Source organism: Dendrobates tinctorius, unplaced genomic scaffold (genome assembly GCF_039654945.1).
Source record: "Dendrobates tinctorius isolate UK_male_01 unplaced genomic scaffold, ASM3965494v1 ptg000045l, whole genome shotgun sequence".
Classification (NCBI taxonomy): domain Eukaryota; kingdom Metazoa; phylum Chordata; class Amphibia; order Anura; family Dendrobatidae; genus Dendrobates; species Dendrobates tinctorius.
In genome coordinates this window covers 21,571,497-21,598,355 of record NW_027361713.1, presented here as the reverse complement: position 1 = coordinate 21,598,355, position 26,859 = coordinate 21,571,497, and positions in this window count along the sequence as shown.

Below are 26,859 nucleotides of genomic sequence, written 5' to 3'. Positions count from 1 at the left end.
AGCGGTTTCAATGAACACACATTTCTTGGTAGAATCAAGCAGGACTGAAATTTTTGATGTTTTTCTACTCCTCTCATGAGCCCAAACAAGTCTCTAAAAGCATGAGTTTGCAACTACTTTACTTTTGGAGAAAATTCAAAACATTCACTATTCAATAGAGCCCAATAGCAAAAATCAGGTTTTGAATGAAGAATCGCATTTCTTGGTAAAATCATGCAGGATTGAAATTTTTGATGGTTTTTTACTCCTCTCAACAGCCCAAACAAGTTTCTAAAAGGATGAGTTTGCAACTACTTTACTTTTGGAGAAAATTCAAAACATTCATTATTCAATAGGGCCCAAAATATCAAAAACCAGCGGTTTGAATGAACACACATTTCTTGGTAGAATCGTGCAGGACTGAAATTTTTTATGTTTTTCTACTCCTCTCATGAGCCCAAACAAGTCTCTAAAAGGATGAGTTTGCAACTACTTTACTTTTGGAGAAAATTCAAAACATTCATTATTCAATAGAGCCCAATAGCAAAAACCAGCGTTTTGAATGAAGAATCACATTTCTTGGTAGAATCATGCAGGATTGAAATTTTTGATGGTTTTTTACTCCTCTCAACAGCCCAAACAAGTTTCTAAAAGGATGAGTTTGCAACTACTTTACTTTTGGAGAAAATTCAAAACATTCATTATTCAATAGGGCCCAAACTATCAAAAACCAGCGGTTTCAATGAACACACATTTCTTGGTAGAATCATGCAGGACTGAAATTTTTGATGTTTTTCTACTCCTCTCATGAGCCCAAACAAGTCTCTAAAAGCATGAGTTTGCAACTACTTTACTTTTGGAGAAAATTCAAAACATTCATTATTCAATAGAGCCCAATAGCAAAAATCAGGTTTTGAATGAAGAATCACATTTCTTGGTAAAATCATGCAGGATTGAAATTTTTGATGGTTTTTTACTCCTCTCAACAGCCCAAACAAGTTTCTAAAAGGATGAGTTTGCAACTACTTTACTTTTGGAGAAAATTCAAAACATTCATTATTCAATAGGGCCCAAACTATCAAAAACCAGCGGTTTCAATGAACACACATTTCTTGGTAGAATCATGCAGGACTGAAATTTTTGATGTTTTTCTACTCCTCTCATGAGCCCAAACAAGACTCTAAAAGCATGAGTTTGCAACTACTTTACTTTTGGAGAAAATTCAAAACATTCATTATTCAATAGAGCCCAATAGCAAAAATCAGGTTTTGAATGAAGAATCACATTTCTTGGTAAAATCATGCAGGATTGAAATTTTTGATGGTTTTTTACTCCTCTCAACAGCCCAAACAAGTTTCTAAAAGGATGAGTTTGCAACTACTTTACTTTTGGAGAAAATTCAAAACATTCATTATTCAATAGGGCCCAAACTATCAAAAACCAGCGGTTTCAATGAACACACAATTCTTGGTAGAATCATGCAGGACTGAAATTTTTGATGTTTTTCTACTCCTCTCATGAGCCCAAACAAGTCTCTAAAAGCATGAGTTTGCAACTACTTTACTTTTGGAGAAAATTCAAAACATTCATTATTCAATAGAGCCCAATAGCAAAAATCAGGTTTTGAATGAAGATTCACATTTCTTGGTAGAATCATGCAGGATTGAAATTTTTGATGGTTTTTTACTCCTCTCAACAGCCCAAACAAGTTTCTAAAAGGATGAGTTTGCAACTACTTTACTTTTGGAGAAAATTCAAAACATTCATTATTCAATAGGGCCCAAACTATCAAAAACCAGCGGTTTCAATGAACACACATTTTTTGGTAGAATCATGCAGGACTGAAATTTTTGATGTTTTTCTACTCCTCTCATGAGCCCAAACAAGTCTCTAAAAGCATGAGTTTGCAACTACTTTACTTTTGGAAAAAATTCAAAACATTCATTATTCAATAGAGCCCAATAGCAAAAATCAGGTTTTGAATGAAGAATCACATTTCTTGGTAAAATCATGCAGGATTGAAATTTTTGATGGTTTTTTACTCCTCTCAACAGCCCAAACAAGTTTCTAAAAGGATCAGTTTGCAACTACTTTACTTTTGGAGAAAATTCAAAACATTCATTATTCAATAGGGCCCAAACTATCAAAAACCAGCGGTTTCAATGAACACACATTTTTTGGTAGAATCATGCAGGACTGAAATTTTTGATGTTTTTCTACTCCTCTCATGAGCCCAAACAAGTCTCTAAAAGCATGAGTTTGCAACTACTTTACTTTTGGAAAAAATTCAAAACATTCATTATTCAATAGAGCCCAATAGCAAAAATCAGGTTTTGAATGAAGAATCACATTTCTTGGTAAAATCATGCAGGATTGAAATTTTTGATGGTTTTTTACTCCTCTCAACAGCCCAAACAAGTTTCTAAAAGGATGAGTTTGCAACTACTTTACTTTTGGAGAAAATTCAAAACATTCATTATTCAATAGGGCCCAAACTATCAAAAACCAGCGGTTTCAATGAACACACATTTCTTGGTAGAATCAAGCAGGACTGAAATTTTTGATGTTTTTCTACTCCTCTCATGAGCCCAAACAAGTCTCTAAAAGCATGAGTTTGCAACTACTTTACTTTTGGAGAAAATTCAAAACATTCACTATTCAATAGAGCCCAATAGCAAAAATCAGGTTTTGAATGAAGAATCGCATTTCTTGGTAAAATCATGCAGGATTGAAATTTTTGATGGTTTTTTACTCCTCTCAACAGCCCAAACAAGTTTCTAAAAGGATGAGTTTGCAACTACTTTACTTTTGGAGAAAATTCAAAACATTCATTATTCAATAGGGCCCAAACTATCAAAAACCAGCGGTTTCAATGAACACACATTTCTTGGTAGAATCATGCAGGACTGAAATTTTTGATGTTTTTCTACTCCTCTCATGAGCCCAAACAAGTCTCTAAAAGCATGAGTTTGCAACTACTTTACTTTTGGAGAAAATTCAAAACATTCATTATTCAATAGAGCCCAATAGCAAAAATCAGGTTTTGAATGAAGAATCACATTTCTTGGTAAAATCATGCAGGATTGAAATTTTTGATGGTTTTTTACTCCTCTCAACAGCCCAAACAAGTTTCTAAAAGGATGAGTTTGCAACTACTTTACTTTTGGAGAAAATTCAAAACATTCATTATTCAATAGGGCCCAAACTATCAAAAACCAGCGGTTTCAATGAACACACATTTCTTGGTAGAATCATGCAGGACTGAAATTTTTGATGTTTTTCTACTCCTCTCATGAGCCCAAACAAGTCTCTAAAAGCATGAGTTTGCAACTACTTTACTTTTGGAGAAAATTCAAAACATTCATTATTCAATAGAGCCCAATAGCAAAAATCAGGTTTTGAATGAAGAATCACATTTCTTGGTAAAATCATGCAGGATTGAAATTTTTGATGGTTTTTTACTCCTCTCAACAGCCCAAACAAGTTTCTAAAAGGATGAGTTTGCAACTACTTTACTTTTGGAGAAAATTCAAAACATTCATTATTCAATAGGGCCCAAACTATCAAAAACTAGCGGTTTCAATGAACACACAATTCTTGGTAGAATCATGCAGGACTGAAATTTTTGATGTTTTTCTATTCCTCTCATGAGCCCAAACAAGTCTCTAAAAGCATGAGTTTGCAACTACTTTACTTTTGGAGAAAATTCAAAACATTGGGGGGGCGTGGCCAGCGTCTGAGCTGAATGGAAGCCTGAGCTCTGAGCTCCTCCACAGGGCAGCCTACCAAGCGCTATTAACAAGCGACTTACAAGCCAGGACTGGCTGAAAACTTGTGGGAACCTCCATAGGCACCAGCGGTGCCCCCACATAATGGATCCGCTTAATAGAAAAGCAGGAAAATCAAAAAATCTGGAGCGCTCTCCCCTCATGCTGAGGAGCCAAGATGGCGCCCGCCACACAGCAGCCACAGCCTGCAGCCCCAGCCTGAGCGGCGCACAGCGGGAGAGAACGCCACAGAGACTGAAACACGCAGTATTCAAGTCAGGGGGTAAGTCTGCCCCCATCCCTGCAAAAACCGCCGCTCCATATATTAAAGAAAGCGCTAAATTCAGTGTTAAAAGTAGCGCTGAGAAGAAGGAGGCAAAATATCGCGAGATTAACCGGGAAACAGACGGGATTGCGCAGCAAGTACGCAAATTGCGTACCTTAAGCAAAAATCTTGCGCAGCCTGTGAAATCTTGCACAGCAGCAACGCTCACAGCCGCTATGGAGGCCACAAATACAATAAGGGCCTCCTCATCTTGTCCAGATATCTCCACAATTTCAGACACCCCTCTAACGCCACCACAGAGGGAACTGTCCCCTGCCTCACAAAATAGCTGCAGATTAAGCAGTAGCTCGGCTGAGCTGCAAAGTGAGACGCAGATGGAGGACTTCTGCACTCCAGATAACCCCATGCCTGAAAACTTTTTACATGTTTTGACTGAGGTAGAGGCTACCAACAAAGCAGCTTCAGAAATGTTCATAAAAAATATGGTGTGCCTTCTTGCAAAGACATTCCAAAAACAACTAGAGGGATATAATACAAACCTCCAAAACAATATAGACAGTCTGGGTCAGAGGGTGAATCACTTGGAGTCGAAAATGGAGGAGATAGTCCAGTCTCACAACAATTTGATAGACGAACATTATGCCTTAGAGAAAGAAGTTACCTTCCTAAAGTCAAGACTGATAGAACAAGAGGACAGGAGTAGGAGAAACAACCTTAAATTCAGAGGAATACCTGAGAATGTCAAGGACAGAGATCTTGATTCATATGTGCAAAAAATGCTCCATGCTATGCTCCCAGGTGCTTCCAAAGGAGACCTCTTAATAGAACGCATACACAGACTACCTAAGTCCAAATATGCCCCTGAAAGAGCTCCGCGGGATGTTATTGCATTCTTTCACTATTTTCTGACAAAGGAGGACATTTTGAGGAAGAGCAAGCAGTCACCCATCTTACCAAGACCATATGAGGGTATTAAGATCTTTGCAGACTTTTCAAAAGCCACGTTGCAAAAAAGGAGAGACTTTTTCCCTATCACTGCACACCTACGGGAGCACAGGGTGCTATACAGATGGGGCTTTCCTACAAAAATATTGGTCATGAAGGAAAACACTACTTTTGCCTTATCTAACATTGATAACTGTGATAGATTCTTTCAGGACCTTGGTATTCCTCCAATGAAGAACTCATCTTTATCCTACAATCAAGAGAGGAGCAACTCTTCACGACAGCCAAGACGTTTGTCACAGTCCTGGACCACACAAAAGAAAAGATAATGGACTTGGTAGGTGTTGACCCTGGCTCTTGGCCTGAACTTTCATCCCCAAACACTAACCGAGAGATTTCTCTTGGTATCATTTCTTTTGAGAAATTCACCTTCCTTGTTAACAAGTTTGTTTTGTTCTAGGTTATTCCAGGTTATAACATGTTTCTATTCACAGGCACACCAGGCACTGACAACAAATTTCTAGAGAAATACCACTCTTCTTGGATATATGTCCAGATGGACTATTCTATCTTATTGAGTTATTTAACACATTTCTTTCTTTTTGATATATTATGGAGTTGAAAATCCTATCATTTAATGTAAATGGGCTTAATAGTCCCTTTAAAAGGTATGCTCTGTGGAAGGAGATCAAAAGATTGAAAGCAAATGTTGCTATGATACAGGAAACCCACCTCCTGGAAACTGATAATAACAGATTTAAAAACAAAGATTATCCTCAGATTTTCTTCTCCAACAACGAGGGAGGGAAAAAAGCTGGGGTGGCCATTGCCTTCCACAGAGACCTACCAGTGGTTATTTCAGATGTTTATAAAGACAATAAAGGCAGATATTTAATCATCAATTTTACCTTGGAGGGAATGGAATACACTGTGGTTAATGTATACGCCCCTAATGTGAGACAAATTAGCTTTCTCAATAAAGTCAAAAGAAAATTATCCAAATTTAGCAAGGGACAAATCATATGGGGGGGAGACTTTAATTGTATTGTTGACCCAAGCACTGATTGCTCATCCTCTGCTCCATACTACAGAAGTGTGAATTTGGGGAAGTGGCTGAGCAATGCTAACCTGCACGACAGTTGTAAAATATTGAACCCTAATTCTAGAGAATACACCAGATTCTGCCCACACAACAGATCTTATACCAAAATAGATCATATATTTACCAGTTTTTCCTTACTAGATTCGTATATAGATTTCCAAACTGGCCCCATCACATGGTCGGACCATGCTCCAATTCTATTAACATTACAGGTTTCCTCTTCGACTCAAAGACACTACAATTGGAGATATAGCAAATTTGTAGTAGACTCCCCAGATAATATAGCAACAATAAAAAACACTATAATGAATTATTTTAAAGAAAATGACTCCCAGGAAATCTCCCCTGAAACCTTATGGTTAGCACATAAATGTGTCATTAGAGGCCACTTAATTCAGATGGCCTCAAGACAAAAGAGGGAAAGAGAGAGCAAACAGAGGCTGTTACTAGAACAAATCAAAAAACTTGAAGACCAGGCCAAAGTGGAAAAATCTTTTACTAAATACAAGGAGTTATACTCCCTTAGATTGGAATTTAGAAATCTTCTCATAAATATTTACGAAAAAAAGACTCTGTTTAACAGGGCAGGGTTCTACATAAATAACAACAAAAACTCAAAAACTATGGCAAATAGATTCAAACCCATAAATAAAAAGCATTTAATTAAAAAACTTTCCCAGAACTCAGTGAATATAGAAAAGCCAAGGGACATAGCTTTGGCTTTTGAAAAATACTACTCAAACCTTTACAATATAGGGAAAAATGGGACTTATCCCCCTCCTACAGAGGAGATGATAGATAATTTCCTGGGAGGAGTAGAGTTGAGATCTCTGTCTTCTGAGCAAAGGGAAATGCTTGATGCACCCTTCTCTGAGGGAGAGGTCTCTCTGGCAATAAAAAATCTCAAATGTAATAAGGCTCCTGGTCCAGACGGATTCCCTGTGGAATATCATAAAACATTTCAGGAAAATCTGGTCCCCTATTTAACAAACACCCTAAATTTTATAAAATCAAAAGGAACATGTAGTGCAGATATGCTGAGAGCCACCATAGTGGTAATCCCCAAACCGGACAAAGATCCCACCAAGATAGAAAACTATAGACCCATATCCCTCCTGAATGCAGACATCAAGGTCTATGCAAAAATACTGGCAGAAAGGGTGCAGGATGTTATCCAATATCTCATACATCCCGATCAAGTGGGTTTTGTAAAATTTAGACAGACTTCTGACAGTTCAAGAAGTGTCTTGCACCATATACACTTTTGTAACAAGAAAAAAATTCCCAGTCTGTTTGTGGCCCTTGATGCGGAGAAAGCTTTTGACCGCATCAATTGGACATATGCATTCGCAGTATTAAAGAAGATGGGTTTTGGTGAGGAGATGTTGAAAAGTGTTCAGGCTCTGTACTCCCAACCGTCTGCCTCTGTGCTGGTCAATAGCACGATGTCAGGGAAATTTGACATAACAAACGGAACAAGACAGGGATGCCCTCTGTCCCCAATTATTTTTATCCTGAGTCTGGAACCACTGGCTCAAAGGATAAGGGACTCGAGTGAGGTGAGGGGAGTACGGTTGGGAGATGTAGAGCATAAAATAAATTTATATGCAGACGATATCATACTCACACTGACAGATCCTGTTGAGTCGTTGAAGGCGACTTGGGACATCATAGAGTTGTTTGGTTCAATATCATATTATAAACTCAATGTAAAAAAGACTAACGTTTTGTCACTATTTATTTCAGCCCCTATAAAACAGCAATTACAAGATAAGTACCCTTTTACTTGGGACTGCACTAAAATCCCATATCTAGGAATTTGGCTCACAAGCGACCTCACACACACAAGTGAGGTAAACATAGATAGCCTTTTGAAATCCCTTGACACTAAGTTGGGAGAATTGTCAAAAACCCCAGCCACTTGGTTGGGAAGAATAGTACTATATAAGATGTTCTGCCTCCCAAAGGTGTTGTTTTTGTACAGGAATGTCCCTCTGCCTTTATCAATGCAACACATACAAAAATTAACTCATCAAATGAACAGATTTATTTGGAATAATAAAAAGCCTAGGGTAAAGAAACACACACTACTTAAATCTAGAGAAAATGGGGGGATAGCCCTTCCAGACTTGGAGGCGTATTACTTTGCCACCACAACTGAATTGACAAAAATGTGGCTCACAGAACAGACAGAATTGGGATGGCCAAAAATTGAAAGAGATTTAATGCCTAATAAAGAACCGACACTTTATGTTTCCTATTTTCTTCTGCACAGAGGAGAGATTGGAGACATAGAAAACCCAATACTCAGAGCCTCTGTGCAGAGCTGGTCACATATGTGCAGGAGAAGGTTTAATGTCTCCCCTGTTTCAACCAAAAGACTGAGACTTCACTTTTTGGCACCTGTCAAGGTTTCTTTGAGACCCATGTTTGATAACTGGAAAACATTCCCCATTGCTTATGTGGATGATTTATTGGACAATAATAAAGTCATGCCTTTTGAGTTGGTCAAGGCTAAATTTAAAATCCCTAATACGGAATATATGAAATACCTCATACTCAAAGAGGAATATAACAAATTTAAGAGATATTTCTGCAAGATAGTTTTGGTCAACCATACCATTTATAATTTCCTAACCAGCACAACCCCCAGGCACAAGAGCTCTCTTAAACCCCTGTATAACTTCCTGACCGGCAAATACACCTTTTCTAAGGGTGGATGCTTTGAAAAATGGGAGACTACTCTGCAGAAGCAGATTTGTGCCCCACAGTGGACATTGTCTTTTAAGACTGCAGTGAGGTCTACAAATTGCATGAACATTTTGGAAACACATTACAAACTAGTCCACAGATATTACTTGACCCCAAACAGGATTAAACATTTTGGGGAAGGGGGATCTGATCTGTGTTGGCGGGGATGCGGGTCTCAGGCTGACTTACTCCATATTTTCTGGGGATGCCCGGTACTGAAACCATACTGGCTTAAGGTCTCCAATTTGATTTCGATCATATGCAACTGGCGTGTTCAGTTGCACCCTGCCTTGGCCTTACTACTCATAGATATTTGCAGATTCAAAACAACAAAGTATTTGGTTGCCCACATACTCATGTCTGCAATATACCTTATAGCGAAAGGTTGGAACAACAAGCAACCTCCGAACATTGCCACATTGATCATGTTGGTGGACAAACATTGTGTTTATGAAAAAATTCATTATATTAACAATATGTCAATAAAGTTATTTGACGACAGATGGCATAGATGGTTGAAACTCAAATCTAAGATAGAAGAAGAATTTATATCTTGATATCTTGATTTTTGCTCTTTTTGTGTGCCAAAATTTCACATGTATTTGGTGTTTGCCTGTACTGTTGTAATTGTTTTTCAAATCTATTTCAATTAATGTTAATTGTACATACTTTAAATGATGATATGATGTTCAGATACCATATGATGATGTCCTGATGTACATTATCTTGACTCTATTCGAACATGATATATATGAGGTATGTTTATACATTCCTATTATTTTGAAAACTCAATAAAAATATTGTTTAAGAAAATTCAAAACATTCATTATTCAATAGAGCCCAATAGCAAAAGTCAGGTTTTGAATGAAGAATCACATTTCTTGGTAGAATCATGCAGGATTGAAATTTTTGATGGTTTTTTACTCCTCTCAACAGCCCAAACAAGTTTCTAAAAGGATGAGTTTGCAACTACTTTACTTTTGGAGAAAATTCAAAACATTCATTATTCAATAGGGCCCAAACTATCAAAAACCAGTGGTTTCAATGAACACACATTTCTTGGTAGAATCATGCAGGACTGAAATTTTTGATGTTTTTCTACTCCTCTCATGAGCCCAAACAAGTCTCTAAAAGCATGAGTTTGCAACTACTTTACTTTTGGAGAAAATTCAAAACATTCATTATTCAATAGAGCCCAATAGCAAAAATCAGGATTTGAATGAAGAATCACATTTATTGGTAAAATCATGCAGGATTGAAATTTTTGATGGTTTTTTACTCCTCTCAACAGCCCAAACAAGTTTCTAAAAGGATGAGTTTGCAACTACTTTACTTTTGGAGAAAATTCAAAACATTCATTATTCAATAGGGCCCAAACTATCAAAAACCAGCGGTTTCAATGAACACACATTTCTTGGTAGAATCATGCAGGACTGAAATTTTTGATGTTTTTCTACTCCTCTCATGAGCCCAAACAAGACTCTAAAAGCATGAGTTTGCAACTACTTTACTTTTGGAGAAAATTCAAAACATTCATTATTCAATAGAGCCCAATAGCAAAAATCAGGTTTTGAATGAAGAATCACATTTCTTGGTAAAATCATGCAGGATTGAAATTTTTGATGTTTTTTTACTCCTCTCAACAGCCCAAACAAGTTTCTAAAAGGATGAGTTTGCAACTACTTTACTTTTGGAGAAAATTCAAAACATTCATTATTCAATAGGGCCCAAACTATCAAAAACCAGCGGTTTGAATGAACACACATTTCTTGGTAGAATCATGCAGGACTGAAATTTTTGATGTTTTTCTACTCCTCTCATGAGCCCAAATAAGTCTCTAAAAGCATGAGTTTGCAACTACTTTAATTTTGGAGAAAATTCAAAACATTCATTATTCAATAGAGCCCAATAGCAAAAATCAGGTTTTGAATGAAGAATCACATTTCTTGGTAGAATCATGCAGGATTGAAATTTTTGATGGTTTGTTACTCCTCTCAACAGCCCAAACAAGTTTCTAAAAGGATGAGTTTGCAACTACTTTACTTTTGGAGAAAATTCAAAACATTCATTATTCAATAGGGCCCAAACTATCAAAAACCAGCGGTTTCAATGAACACACATTTCTTGGTAGAATCATGCAGGACTGAAATTTTTGATGTTTTTCTACTCCTCTCATGAGCCCAAACAAGTCTCTAAAAGCATGAGTTTGCAACTACTTTACTTTTGGAGAAAATTCAAAACATTCATTATTCAATAGGGCCCAAAATATCAAAAACCAGCGGTTTGAATGAACACACATTTCTTGGTAGAATCGTGCAGGACTGAAATTTTTGATTTTTTTCTACTCCTCTCACGAGCCCAAACAAGCCTCTAAAAGGATGAGTTTGCAACTACTTTACTTTTGGAGAAAATTCAAAACATTCATTATTCAATAGAGCCCAATAGCAAAAACCAGCGTTTTGAATGAAGAATCACATTTCTTGGTAGAATCATGCAGGATTGAAATTTTTGATGGTTTTTTACTCCTCTCAACAGCCCAAACAAGTTTCTAAAAGGATGAGTTTGCAACTACTTTACTTTTGGAGAAAATTCAAAACATTCATTTTTCAATAGGGCCCAAACTATCAAAAACCAGCGGATTGAATGAACACACATTTCTTGGTAGAATCATGCAGGACTGAAATTTTTGATGTTTTTCTACTCCTCTCATGAGCCCAAACAAGTCTCTAAAAGCATGAGTTTGCAACTACTTTACTTTTGGAGAAAATTCAAAACATTCATTATTCAATAGAGCCCAATAGCAAAAATCAGGTTTTGAATGAAGAATCACATTTCTTGGTAAAATCATGCAGGATTGAAATTTTTGATGGTTTTTTACTCCTCTCAACAGCCCAAACAAGTTTCTAAAAGGATGAGTTTGCAACTACTTTACTTTTGGAGAAAATTCAAAACATTCATTATTCAATAGGGCCCAAACTATCAAAAACCAGCGGTTTCAATGAACACACATTTCTTGGTAGAATCATGCAGGACTGAAATTTTTGATGTTTTTCTACTCCTCTCATGAGCCCAAACAAGACTCTAAAAGCATGAGTTTGCAACTACTTTACTTTTGGAGAAAATTCAAAACATTCATTATTCAATAGAGCCCAATAGCAAAAATCAGGTTTTGAATGAAGAATCACATTTCTTGGTAAAATCATGCAGGATTGAAATTTTTGATGGTTTTTTTACTCCTCTCAACAGCCCAAACAAGTTTCTAAAAGGATGAGTTTGCAACTACTATACTTTTGGAGAAAATTCAAAACATTCATTATTCAATAGGGCCCAAAATATCAAAAACCAGCGGTTTGAATGAACACACATTTCTTGGTAGAATCGTGCAGGACTGAAATTTTTTATGTTTTTCTACTCCTCTCATGAGCCCAAACAAGTCTCTAAAAGGATGAGTTTGCAACTACTTTACTTTTGGAGAAAATTCAAAACATTCATTATTCAATAGAGCCCAATAGCAAAAACCAGCGTTTTGAATGAAGAATCACATTTCTTGGTAGAATCATGCAGGATTGAAATTTTTGATGGTTTTTTACTCCTCTCAACAGCCCAAACAAGTTTCTAAAAGGATGAGTTTGCAACTACTTTACTTTTGGAGAAAATTCAAAACATTCATTATTCAATAGGGCCCAAACTATCAAAAACCAGCGGTTTCAATGAACACACATTTCTTGGTAGAATCATGCAGGACTGAAATTTTTGATGTTTTTCTACTCCTCTCATGAGCCCAAACAAGTCTCTAAAAGCATGAGTTTGCAACTACTTTACTTTTGGAGAAAATTCAAAACATTCATTATTCAATAGAGCCCAATAGCAAAAATCAGGTTTTGAATGAAGAATCACATTTCTTGGTAAAATCATGCAGGATTGAAATTTTTGATGGTTTTTTACTCCTCTCAACAGCCCAAACAAGTTTCTAAAAGGATGAGTTTGCAACTACTTTACTTTTGGAGAAAATTCAAAACATTCATTATTCAATAGGGCCCAAACTATCAAAAACCAGCGGTTTCAATGAACACACATTTCTTGGTAGAATCATGCAGGACTGAAATTTTTGATGTTTTTCTACTCCTCTCATGAGCCCAAACAAGACTCTAAAAGCATGAGTTTGCAACTACTTTACTTTTGGAGAAAATTCAAAACATTCATTATTCAATAGAGCCCAATAGCAAAAATCAGGTTTTGAATGAAGAATCACATTTCTTGGTAAAATCATGCAGGATTGAAATTTTTGATGGTTTTTTACTCCTCTCAACAGCCCAAACAAGTTTCTAAAAGGATGAGTTTGCAACTACTTTACTTTTGGAGAAAATTCAAAACATTCATTATTCAATAGGGCCCAAACTATCAAAAACCAGCGGTTTCAATGAACACACAATTCTTGGTAGAATCATGCAGGACTGAAATTTTTGATGTTTTTCTACTCCTCTCATGAGCCCAAACAAGTCTCTAAAAGCATGAGTTTGCAACTACTTTACTTTTGGAGAAAATTCAAAACATTCATTATTCAATAGAGCCCAATAGCAAAAATCAGGTTTTGAATGAAGAATCACATTTCTTGGTAAAATCATGCAGGATTGAAATTTTTGATGGTTTTTTACTCCTCTCAACAGCCCAAACAAGTTTCTAAAAGGATGAGTTTGCAACTACTTTACTTTTGGAGAAAATTCAAAACATTCATTATTCAATAGGGCCCAAACTATCAAAAACCAGCGGTTTCAATGAACACACATTTCTTGGTAGAATCATGCAGGACTGAAATTTTTGATGTTTTTCTACTCCTCTCATGAGCCCAAACAAGTCTCTAAAAGCATGAGTTTGCAACTACTTTACTTTTGGAGAAAATTCAAAACATTCATTATTCAATAGAGCCCAATAGCAAAAATCAGGTTTTGAATGAAGAATCACATTTCTTGGTAAAATCATGCAGGATTGAAATTTTTGATGGTTTTTTACTCCTCTCAACAGCCCAAACAAGTTTCTAAAAGGATGAGTTTGCAACTACTTTACTTTTGGAGAAAATTCAAAACATTCATTATTCAATAGGGCCCAAACTATCAAAAACCAGCGGTTTCAATGAACACACATTTCTTGGTAGAATCATGCAGGACTGAAATTTTTGATGTTTTTCTACTCCTCTCATGAGCCCAAACAAGTCTCTAAAAGCATGAGTTTGCAACTACTTTACTTTTGGAGAAAATTCAAAACATTCATTATTCAATAGGGCCCAAACTATCAAAAACCAGCGGTTTCAATGAACACACATTTCTTGGTAGAATCATGCAGGACTGAAATTTTTGATGTTTTTCTACTCCTCTCATGAGCCCAAACAAGTCTCTAAAAGGATGAGTTTGCAACTACTTTACTTTTGGAGAAAATTCAAAACATTCATTATTCAATAGGGCCCAAAATATCAAAAACCAGCGGTTTGAATGAACACACATTTCTTGGTAGAATCGTGCAGGACTGAAATTTTTTATGTTTTTCTACTCCTCTCATGAGCCCAAACAAGTCTCTAAAAGGATGAGTTTGCAACTACTTTACTTTTGGAGAAAATTCAAAACATTCATTATTCAATAGAGCCCAATAGCAAAAACCAGCGTTTTGAATGAAGAATCACATTTCTTGGTAGAATCATGCAGGATTGAAATTTTTGATGGTTTTTTACTCCTCTCAACAGCCCAAACAAGTTTCTAAAAGGATGAGTTTGCAACTACTTTACTTTTGGAGAAAATTCAAAACATTCATTATTCAATAGGGCCCAAACTATCAAAAACCAGCGGTTTCAATGAACACACATTTCTTGGTAGAATCATGCAGGACTGAAATTTTTGATGTTTTTCTACTCCTCTCATGAGCCCAAACAAGTCTCTAAAAGCATGAGTTTGCAACTACTTTACTTTTGGAGAAAATTCAAAACATTCATTATTCAATAGAGCCCAATAGCAAAAATCAGGTTTTGAATGAAGAATCACATTTCTTGGTAAAATCATGCAGGATTGAAATTTTTGATGGTTTGTTACTCCTCTCAACAGCCCAAACAAGTTTCTAAAAGGATGAGTTTGCAACTACTTTACTTTTGGAGAAAATTCAAAACATTCATTATTCAATAGGGCCCAAACTATCAAAAACCAGCGGTTTCAATGAACACACATTTCTTGGTAGAATCATGCAGGACTGAAATTTTTGATGTTTTTCTACTCCTCTCATGAGCCCAAACAAGTCTCTAAAAGCATGAGTTTGCAACTACTTTACTTTTGGAAAAAATTCAAAACATTCACTTTTCACTAGAGCCCAATAGCAAAAATCAGGTTTTGAATGAAGAATCACATTTCTTGGTAGAATCATGCTGCATTGAAATTTTTGATGGTTTTTTACTCCTCTCAAAAGCCCAAACAAGTTTCTAAAAGGATGAGTGTGCAACTACTTTACTTTTGGAGAAAATTCAAAACATTCATTATTTAATAGGGCCCAAACTATCAAAAACCAGCGGTTTCAATGAACACACATTTCTTGGTAGAATCATGCAGGACTGAAATTTTTGATGTTTTTCTACTCCTCTCATGAGCCCAAACAAGTCTCTAAAAGCATGAGTTTGCAACTACTTTACTTTTGGAGAAAATTCAAAACATTCATTATTCAATAGAGCCCAATAGCCAAAATCAGGTTTTGAATGAAGAATCACATTTCTTGGTAGAATCATGCTGCATTGAAATTTTTGATGGTTTTTTACTCCTCTCAACAGCCCAAACAAGTTTCTAAAAGGATGAGTTTGCAACTACTTTACTTTTGGAGAAAATTCAAAACATTCATTATTCAATAGGGCCCAAACTATCAAAAACCAGCGGTTTCAATGAACACACATTTCTTGGTAGAATCATGCAGGACTGAAATTTTTGATGTTTTTCTACTCCTCTCATGAGCCCAAACAAGTCTCTAAAAGCATGAGTTTGCAACTACTTTACTTTTGGAGAAAATTCAAAACATTCATTATTCAATAGAGCCCAATAGCAAAAATCAGGTTTTGAATGAAGAATCACATTTCTTGGTAAAATCATGCAGGATTGAAATTTTTGATGGTTTTTTACTCCTCTCAACAGCCCAAACAAGTTTCTAAAAGGATGAGTTTGCAACTACTTTACTTTTGGAGAAAATTGAAAACATTCATTATTCAATAGGGCCCAAACTATCAAAAACCAGCGGTTTCAATGAACACACATTTCTTGGTAGAATCATGCAGGACTGAAATTTTTGATGTTTTTCTACTCCTCTCATGAGCCCAAACAAGTCTCTAAAAGCATGAGTTTGCAACTACTTTACTTTTGGAGAAAATTCAAAACATTCATTATTCAATAGGGCCCAAACTATCAAAAACCAGCGGTTTCAATGAACACACATTTCTTGGTAGAATCATGCAGGACTGAAATTTTTGATGTTTTTCTACTCCTCTCATGAGCCCAAACAAGTCTCTAAAAGGATGAGTTTCCAACTACTTTACTTTTGGAGAAAATTCAAAACATTCATTATTCAATAGGGCCCAAAATATCAAAAACCAGCGGTTTGAATGAACACACATTTCTTGGTAGAATCGTGCAGGACTGAAATTTTTTATGTTTTTCTACTCCTCTCATGAGCCCAAACAAGTCTCTAAAAGGATGAGTTTGCAACTACTTTACTTTTGGAGAAAATTCAAAACATTCATTATTCAATAGAGCCCAATAGCAAAAACCAGCGTTTTGAATGAAGAATCACATTTCTTGGTAGAATCATGCAGGATTGAAATTTTTGATGGTTTTTTACTCCTCTCAACAGCCCAAACAAGTTTCTAAAAGGATGAGTTTGCAACTACTTTACTTTTGGAGAAAATTCAAAACATTCATTATTCAATAGGGCCCAAACTATCAAAAACCAGCGGTTTCAATGAACACACATTTCTTGGTAGAATCATGCAGGACTGAAATTTTTGATGTTTTTCTACTCCTCTCATGAGCCCAAACAAGTCTCTAAAAGCATGAGTTTGCAACTACTTTACTTTTGGAGAAAATTCAAAACATTCATTATTCAATAGAGCCCAATAGCAAAAATCAGGTTTTGAATGAAGAATCACATTTCTTGGTAAAATCATGCAGGATTGAAATTTTTGATGGTTTTTTACTCCTCTCAACAGCCCAAACAAGTTTCTAAAAGGATGAGTTTGCAACTACTTTACTTTTGGAGAAAATTCAAAACATTCATTATTCAATAGGGCCCAAACTATCAAAAACCAGCGGTTTCAATGAACACACATTTCTTGGTAGAATCATGCAGGACTGAAATTTTTGATGTTTTTCTACTCCTCTCATGAGCCCAAACAAGTCTCTAAAAGCATGAGTTTGCAACTACTTTACTTTTGGAAAAAATTCAAAACATTCACTTTTCACTAGAGCCCAATAGCAAAAATCAGGTTTTGAATGAAGAATCACATTTCTTGGTAGAATCATGCTGCATTGAAATTTTTGATGGTTTTTTACTCCTCTCAAAAGCCCAAACAAGTTTCTAAAAGGATGAGTGTGCAACTACTTTACTTTTGGAGAAAATTCAAAACATTCATTATTCAATAGGGCCCAAACTATCAAAAACCAGCGGTTTCAATGAACACACATTTCTTGGTAGAATCATGCAGGACTGAAATTTTTGATAATAATAAATTTTTATTTTTATAGCGCCGACATATTCCGCAGCACTTTACATTTCAGAGGGGATTTGTACAGACAATAGACATTACAGCATAACAATAATCACATACAGTAGATTATAACAAATACCAAGAGGAGTGAGGGCCCTGCTCGCAAGCTTACAGTCTATGAGGAAAGAGGTAGACACGAAAGGTGGGTGGTAACAGTTGCCCTGATTGTATGGACCAGCCATAATGTTAAGTGTGTAACAGTACAGACACAGAGGGCTAATGGATGCATAAAGCATGTGGGAACATGATGCTGGGAACCTGGTTATGGTAAAATTTTTGGCTCTGCCACACAGGGATAGGTTAGGTTAATGTGTTGAGGCGATAGGCCAGTCTGAATAAATGCGTTTTCAGGACACGCTTAAAATTGTGGGGACTGGGGACTAATCGTATTGACCTGGGAAGTGCATTCCAAAGAATTGGCGCGGCACGTGTAAAGTCTTGGAGACGGGAGTGGGAGGTTCTGACTATTGAGGATACTAACCTCAGGTCATCAGCAGAACGGAGGGCGCGGGTAGGGTGGTATACTGAAACAAGGGAGGAGATGTAGGGTGGTGCTGAGCCATGGAGGGCTTTGTGGGTGAGGGTAATAAGTTTATACTGAATTCTGGAGTGGATGGGTAGCCAGTGTAATGACTGGCACAAGGTAGAGGCATCGGTGTAACGATTGGTGAGGAATATGATCCTGGCTGCAGCATTCAAGACAGATTGGAGAGGGGAGAGTTTTGTAAGAGGGAGACCGATTAGAAGAGAGTTACAATAGTCGAGACGAGAATGAATAAGAGAAACAGTAAGAGTTTTTGCAGAGTCAAAAGTAAGAAAAGGTCGAATTCTAGAAATGTTTTTGAGGTGCAGATGACAAGAGCGAGCCAGTGATCGAATGTGGGGGGCAAAGGAAAGCTCGGAATCAAGTATGACCCCAAGACAGCGGGCATGTTGCTGGGGAGTAATAGTGGAACCACAGACGGAAATGGCAATGTCGGGTGTAGGTACATTAGTAGCGGGAGGAAACACAAGGAGTTCAGTCTTTGATAGGTTCAGTTTCAGATATAGTGAGGACATGATATTAGACACAGCGTTTAGACAATCGCCAGTGTTTTCTAGAAAGGCTGGCGTGATGTCAGGAGAAGAAGCGTATAATTGGGTGTCATCAGCATAGAGATGGTACTGGAAACCAAATCTACTGATTGTTTGACCAATAGGGGCAGTGTACAAGGAGAAGAGGAGGGGGCCTAGAACCGATCCTTGAGGAACCCCAACAGTAAGAGGAAGGTGAGAGGAGGAGGAACCGGCAAAAGAAACAGTAAAGGAGCGGTCGGAGAGATAGGAGGAGAACCAGGAGAGAACGGTGTCCTTGAGGCCAATGGAACGGAGCATAGTGAGGAGGAGCTGATGATCCACAGTGTCGAATGCTGCAGAGAGATCCAAGAGAATTAGCATGGAGTAATGACCATTTGATTTAGCTGTTAGCAGATCATTAGAGACTTTAGTGAGGGCAGTTTCAGTGGAGTGTAAAGAGCGGAAACCGGATTGGAGAGGGTCGAGAACAGAGTTTTCTGAGAGATAGCGGATAAGACGGGAGTGGACCAGGCGTTCCAGGAGTTTAGAGATGAAGGGAAGATTAGAGACAGGTCTATAGTTAGCGGCACAATTTTGGTCGAGGGATGGTTTTTTAAGTAGTGGATGTATGATGGCATGCTTAAATGAGGAGGGAAAAATACCAGAAGAGAGAGAGAGGTTAAATATTTTAGTTAGGTGAGGGGTGACAGCAGGGGAAAGGGACTGGAGGAGATGTGACGGAAATGGGTCACTGGTGCAAGTAGTTGGGCGAGAAGATGCAAGGAGCCTGCTTACTTCTTCTTCTGTGACTGGTTCAAAATCAGAGAGTGAGTTAGATGCAGTGGGGGAGGGAGGACAGTGCATGGTATGAGGGGATTTGGAGATAATTTCCTGTCGGATCTGGTCAATTTTTTCTTTGAAGTAATTGGACAGATTGTCAGCTCGGAGCTCAGTGGTTGGGGCCTGTACTCTTGGATTGAGTAGAGAATGAAAAGTGTCAAAGAGACGTTTCGGGTTATTGGACAGTGAGATGATGAGGGTGTTGAAATAGGTTTGTTTGGAGAGGTGAAGGGCAGTGTTGTATGTTTTTGATGTTTTTCTACTCCTCTCATGAGCCCAAACAAGTCTCTAAAAGCATGAGTTTGCAACTACTTTACTTTTGGAGAAAATTCAAAACATTCATTATTCAATAGAGCCCAATAGCAAAAATCAGGTTTTGAATGAAGATTCACATTTCTTGGTAGAATCATGCAGGATTGAAATTTTTGATGGTTTTTTACTCCTCTCAACAGCCCAAACAAGTTTCTAAAAGGATGAGTTTGCAACTACTTTACTTTTGGAGAAAATTCAAAACATTCATTATTCAATAGGGCCCAAACTATCAAAAACCAGCGGTTTCAATGAACACACATTTTTTGGTAGAATCATGCAGGACTGAAATTTTTGATGTTTTTCTACTCCTCTCATGAGCCCAAACAAGTCTCTAAAAGCATGAGTTTGCAACTACTTTACTTTTGGAGAAAATTCAAAACATTCATTATTCAATAGAGCCCAATAGCAAAAATCAGGTTTTGAATGAAGAATCACATTTCTTGGTAAAATCATGCAGGATTGAAATTTTTGATGGTTTTTTACTCCTCTCAACAGCCCAAACAAGTTTCTAAAAGGATGAGTTTGCAACTACTTTACTTTTGGAGAAAATTCAAAACATTCATTATTCAATAGGGCCCAAACTATCAAAAACCAGCGGTTTCAATGAACACACAATTCTTGGTAGAATCATGCAGGACTGAAATTTTTGATGTTTTTCTACTCCTCTCATGAGCCCAAACAAGTCTCTAAAAGCATGAGTTTGCAACTACTTTACTTTTGGAGAAAATTCAAAACATTCATTATTCAATAGAGCCCAATAGCAAAAATCAGGTTTTGAATGAAGAATCACATTTCTTGGTAAAATCATGCAGGATTGAAATTTTTGATGGTTTTTTACTCCTCTCAACAGCCCAAACAAGTTTCTAAAAGGATGAGTTTGCAACTACTTTACTTTTGGAGAAAATTCAAAACATTCATTATTCAATAGGGCCCAAACTATCAAAAACCAGCGGTTTCAATGAACACACATTTCTTGGTAGAATCATGCAGGACTGAAATTTTTGATGTTTTTCTACTCCTCTCATGAGCCCAAACAAGTCTCTAAAAGCATGAGTTTGCAACTACTTTACTTTTGGAGAAAATTCAAAACATTCATTATTCAATAGAGCCCAATAGCAAAAATCAGGTTTTGAATGAAGAATCACATTTCTTGGTAAAATCATGCAGGATTGAAATTTTTGATGGTTTTTTACTCCTCTCAACAGCCCAAACAAGTTTCTAAAAGGATGAGTTTGCAACTACTTTACTTTTGGAGAAAATTCAAAACATTCATTATTCAATAGGGCCCAAAATATCAAAAACCAGCGGTTTGAATGAACACACATTTCTTGGTAGAATCGTGCAGGACTGAAATTTTTTATGTTTTTCTACTCCTCTCATGAGCCCAAACAAGTCTCTAAAAGGATGAGTTTGCAACTACTTTACTTTTGGAGAAAATTCAAAACATTCATTATTCAATAGAGCCCAATAGCAAAAACCAGCGTTTTGAATGAAGAATCACATTTCTTGGTAGAATCATGCAGGATTGAAATTTTTGATGGTTTTTTACTCCTCTCAACAGCCCAAACAAGTTTCTAAAAGGATGAGTTTGCAACTACTTTACTTTTGGAGAAAATTCAAAACATTCATTATTCAATAGGGCCCAAACTATCAAAAACCAGCGGTTTCAATGAACACACATTTCTTGGTAGAATCATGCAGGACTGAAATTTTTGATGTTTTTCTACTCCTCTCATGAGCCCAAACAAGTCTCTAAAAGCATGAGTTTGCAACTACTTTACTTTTGGAGAAAATTCAAAACATTCATTATTCAATAGAGCCCAATAGCAAAAATCAGGTTTTGAATGAAGAATCACATTTCTTGGTAAAATCATGCAGGATTGAAATTTTTGATGGTTTTTTACTCCTCTCAACAGCCCAAACAAGTTTCTAAAAGGATGAGTTTGCAACTACTTTACTTTTGGAGAAAATTCAAAACATTCATTATTCAATAGGGCCCAAACTATCAAAAACCAGCGGTTTCAATGAACACACATTTCTTGGTAGAATCATGCAGGACTGAAATTTTTGATGTTTTTCTACTCCTCTCATGAGCCCAAACAAGTCTCTAAAAGCATGAGTTTGCAACTACTTTACTTTTGGAAAAAATTCAAAACATTCACTTTTCACTAGAGCCCAATAGCAAAAATCAGGTTTTGAATGAAGAATCACATTTCTTGGTAGAATCATGCTGCATTGAAATTTTTGATGTTTTTTTACTCCTCTCAACAGCCCAAACAAGTTTCTAAAAGGATGAGTGTGCAACTACTTTACTTTTGGAGAAAATTCAAAACATTCATTATTCAATAGGGCCCAAACTATCAAAAACCAGCGGTTTCAATGAACACACATTTCTTGGTAGAATCATGCAGGACTGAAATTTTTGATGTTTTTCTACTCCTCTCATGAGCCCAAACAAGTCTCTAAAAGCATGAGTTTGCAACTACTTTACTTTTGGAGAAAATTCAAAACATTCATTATTCAATAGAGCCCAATAGCAAAAATCAGGTTTTGAATGAAGATTCACATTTCTTGGTAGAATCATGCAGGATTGAAATTTTTGATGGTTTTTTACTCCTCTCAACAGCCCAAACAAGTTTCTAAAAGGATGAGTTTGCAACTACTTTACTTTTGGAGAAAATTCAAAACATTCATTATTCAATAGGGCCCAAACTATCAAAAACCAGCGGTTTCAATGAACACACATTTTTTGGTAGAATCATGCAGGACTGAAATTTTTGATGTTTTTCTACTCCTCTCATGAGCCCAAACAAGTCTCTAAAAGCATGAGTTTGCAACTACTTTACTTTTGGAAAAAATTCAAAACATTCATTATTCAATAGAGCCCAATAGCAAAAATCAGGTTTTGAATGAAGAATCACATTTCTTGGTAAAATCATGCAGGATTGAAATTTTTGATGGTTTTTTACTCCTCTCAACAGCCCAAACAAGTTTCTAAAAGGATCAGTTTGCAACTACTTTACTTTTGGAGAAAATTCAAAACATTCATTATTCAATAGGGCCCAAACTATCAAAAACCAGCGGTTTCAATGAACACACATTTTTTGGTAGAATCATGCAGGACTGAAATTTTTGATGTTTTTCTACTCCTCTCATGAGCCCAAACAAGTCTCTAAAAGCATGAGTTTGCAACTACTTTACTTTTGGAAAAAATTCAAAACATTCATTATTCAATAGAGCCCAATAGCAAAAATCAGGTTTTGAATGAAGAATCACATTTCTTGGTAAAATCATGCAGGATTGAAATTTTTGATGGTTTTTTACTCCTCTCAACAGCCCAAACAAGTTTCTAAAAGGATGAGTTTGCAACTACTTTACTTTTGGAGAAAATTCAAAACATTCATTATTCAATAGGGCCCAAACTATCAAAAACCAGCGGTTTCAATGAACACACATTTCTTGGTAGAATCATGCAGGACTGAAATTTTTGATGTTTTTCTACTCCTCTCATGAGCCCAAACAAGTCTCTAAAAGCATGAGTTTGCAACTACTTTACTTTTGGAGAAAATTCAAAACATTCATTATTCAATAGGGCCCAAAATATCAAAAACCAGCGGTTTGAATGAACACACATTTCTTGGTAGAATCGTGCAGGACTGAAATTTTTGATTTTTTTCTACTCCTCTCACGAGCCCAAACAAGCATCTAAAAGGATGAGTTTGCAACTACTTTACTTTTGGAGAAAATTCAAAACATTCATTTTTCAATAGGGCCCAAACTATCAAAAACCAGCGGATTGAATGAACACACATTTCTTGGTAGAATCATGCAGGACTGAAATTTTTGATGTTTTTCTACTCCTCTCATGAGCCCAAACAAGTCTCTAAAAGCATGAGTTTGCAACTACTTTACTTTTGGAGAAAATTCAAAACATTCATTATTCAATAGAGCCCAATAGCAAAAATCAGGTTTTGAATGAAGAATCACATTTCTTGGTAAAATCATGCAGGATTGAAATTTTTGATGGTTTTTTACTCCTCTCAACAGCCCAAACAAGTTTCTAAAAGGATGAGTTTGCAACTACTTTACTTTTGGAGAAAATTCAAAACATTCATTATTCAATAGGGCCCAAACTATCAAAAACCAGCGGTTTGAATGAACACACATTTCTTGGTAGAATCATGCAGGACTGAAATTTTTGATGTTTTTCTACTCCTCTCATGAGCCCAAATAAGTCTCTAAAAGCATGAGTTTGCAACTACTTTAATTTTGGAGAAAATTCAAAACATTCATTATTCAATAGAGCCCAATAGCAAAAATCAGGTTTTGAATGAAGAATCACATTTCTTGGTAGAATCATGCAGGATTGAAATTTTTGATGGTTTGTTACTCCTCTCAACAGCCCAAACAAGTTTCTAAAAGGATGAGTTTGCAACTACTTTACTTTTGGAGAAAATTCAAAACATTCATTATTCAATAGGGCCCAAACTATCAAAAACCAGCGGTTTCAATGAACACACATTTCTTGGTAGAATCATGCAGGACTGAAATTTTTGATGTTTTTCTACTCCTCTCATGAGCCCAAACAAGTCTCTAAAAGCATGAGTTTGCAACTACTTTACTTTTGGAGAAAATTCAAAACATTCATTATTCAATAGGGCCCAAAATATCAAAAACCAGCGGTTTGAATGAACACACATTTCTTGGTAGAATCGTGCAGGACTGAAATTTTTGATTTTTTTCTACTCCTCTCACGAGCCCAAACAAGCCTCTAAAAGGATGAGTTTGCAACTACTTTACTTTTGGAGAAAATTCAAAACATTCATTATTCAATAGAGCCCAATAGCAAAAACCAGCGTTTTGAATGAAGAATCACATTTCTTGGTAGAATCATGCAGGATTGAAATTTTTGATGGTTTTTTACTCCTCTCAACAGCCCAAACAAGTTTCTAAAAGGATGAGTTTGCAACTACTTTACTTTTGGAGAAAATTCAAAACATTCATTTTTCAATAGGGCCCAAACTATCAAAAACCAGCGGATTGAATGAACACACATTTCTTGGTAGAATCATGCAGGACTGAAATTTTTGATGTTTTTCTACTCCTCTCATGAGCCCAAACAAGTCTCTAAAAGCATGAGTTTGCAACTACTTTACTTTTGGAGAAAATTCAAAACATTCATTATTCAATAGAGCCCAATAGCAAAAATCAGGTTTTGAATGAAGAATCACATTTCTTGGTAAAATCATGCAGGATTGAAATTTTTGATGGTTTTTTACTCCTCTCAACAGCCCAAACAAGTTTCTAAAAGGATGAGTTTGCAACTACTTTACTTTTGGAGAAAATTCAAAACATTCATTATTCAATAGGGCCCAAACTATCAAAAACCAGCGGTTTCAATGAACACACATTTCTTGGTAGAATCATGCAGGACTGAAATTTTTGATGTTTTTCTACTCCTCTCATGAGCCCAAACAAGTCTCTAAAAGCATGAGTTTGCAACTACTTTACTTTTGGAGAAAATTCAAAACATTCATTATTAAATAGGGCCCAAAATATCAAAAACCAGCGGTTTGAATGAACACACATTTCTTGGTAGAATCGTGCAGGACTGAAATTTTTGATTTTTTTCTACTCCTCTCATGAGCCCAAACAAGTCTCTAAAAGGATGAGTTTGCAACTACTTTACTTTTGGAGAAAATTCAAAACATTCATTATTCAATAGAGCCCAATAGCAAAAACCAGCATTTTGAATGAAGAATCACATTTCTTGGTAGAATCATGCAGGATTGACATTTCTGATGGTTTTTTACTCCTCTCAACAACCCAAACAAGTTTCTAAAAGGATGAGTTTGCAACTACTTTACTTTTGGAGAAAATTCAAAACATTCATTATTCAATAGGGCCCAAACTATCAAAAACCAGCGGTTTCAATGAACACACATTTCTTGGTAGAATCATGCAGGACTGAAATTTTTGATGTTTTTCTACTCCTCTCATGAGCCCAAACAAGACTCTAAAAGCATGAGTTTGCAACTACTTTACTTTTGGAGAAAATTCAAAACATTCATTATTCAATAGAGCCCAATAGCAAAAATCAGGTTTTGAATGAAGAATCACATTTCTTGGTAAAATCATGCAGGATTAAAATTTTTGATGGTTTTTTACTCCTCTCAACAGCCCAAACAAGTTTCTAAAAGGATGAGTTTGAAACTACTTTACTTTTGGAGAAAATTCAAAACATTCATTATTCAATAGGGCCCAAACTATCAAAAACCAGCGGTTTCAATGAACACACATTTCTTGGTAGAATCATGCAGGACTGAAATTTTTGATGTTTTTCTACTCCTCTCATGAGCCCAAACAAGTCTCTAAAAGCATGAGTTTGCAACTACTTTACTTTTGGAGAAAATTCAAAACATTCATTATTCAATAGAGCCCAATAGCAAAAATCAGGTTTTGAATGAAGAATCACATTTCTTGGTAAAATCATGCAGGATTGAAATTTTTGATGGTTTTTTACTCCTCTCAACAGCCCAAACAAGTTTCTAAAAGGATGAGTTTGCAACTACTTTACTTTTGGAGAAAATTCAAAACATTCATTATTCAATAGGGCCCAAACTATCAAAAACCAGCGGTTTCAATGAACACACATTTCTTGGTAGAATCATGCAGGACTGAAATTTTTGATGTTTTTCTACTCCTCTCATGAGCCCAAACAAGTCTCTAAAAGCATGAGTTTGCAACTACTTTACTTTTGGAGAAAATTCAAAACATTCATTATTCAATAGAGCCCAATAGCAAAAATCAGGTTTTGAATGAAGATTGACATTTCTTGGTAGAATCATGCAGGATTGAAATTTTTGATGGTTTTTTACTCCTCTCAACAGCCCAAACAAGTTTCTAAAAGGATGAGTTTGCAACTACTTTACTTTTGGAGAAAATTCAAAACATTCATTATTCAATAGGGCCCAAACTATCAAAAACCAGCGGTTTCAATGAACACACATTTTTTGGTAGAATCATGCAGGACTGAAATTTT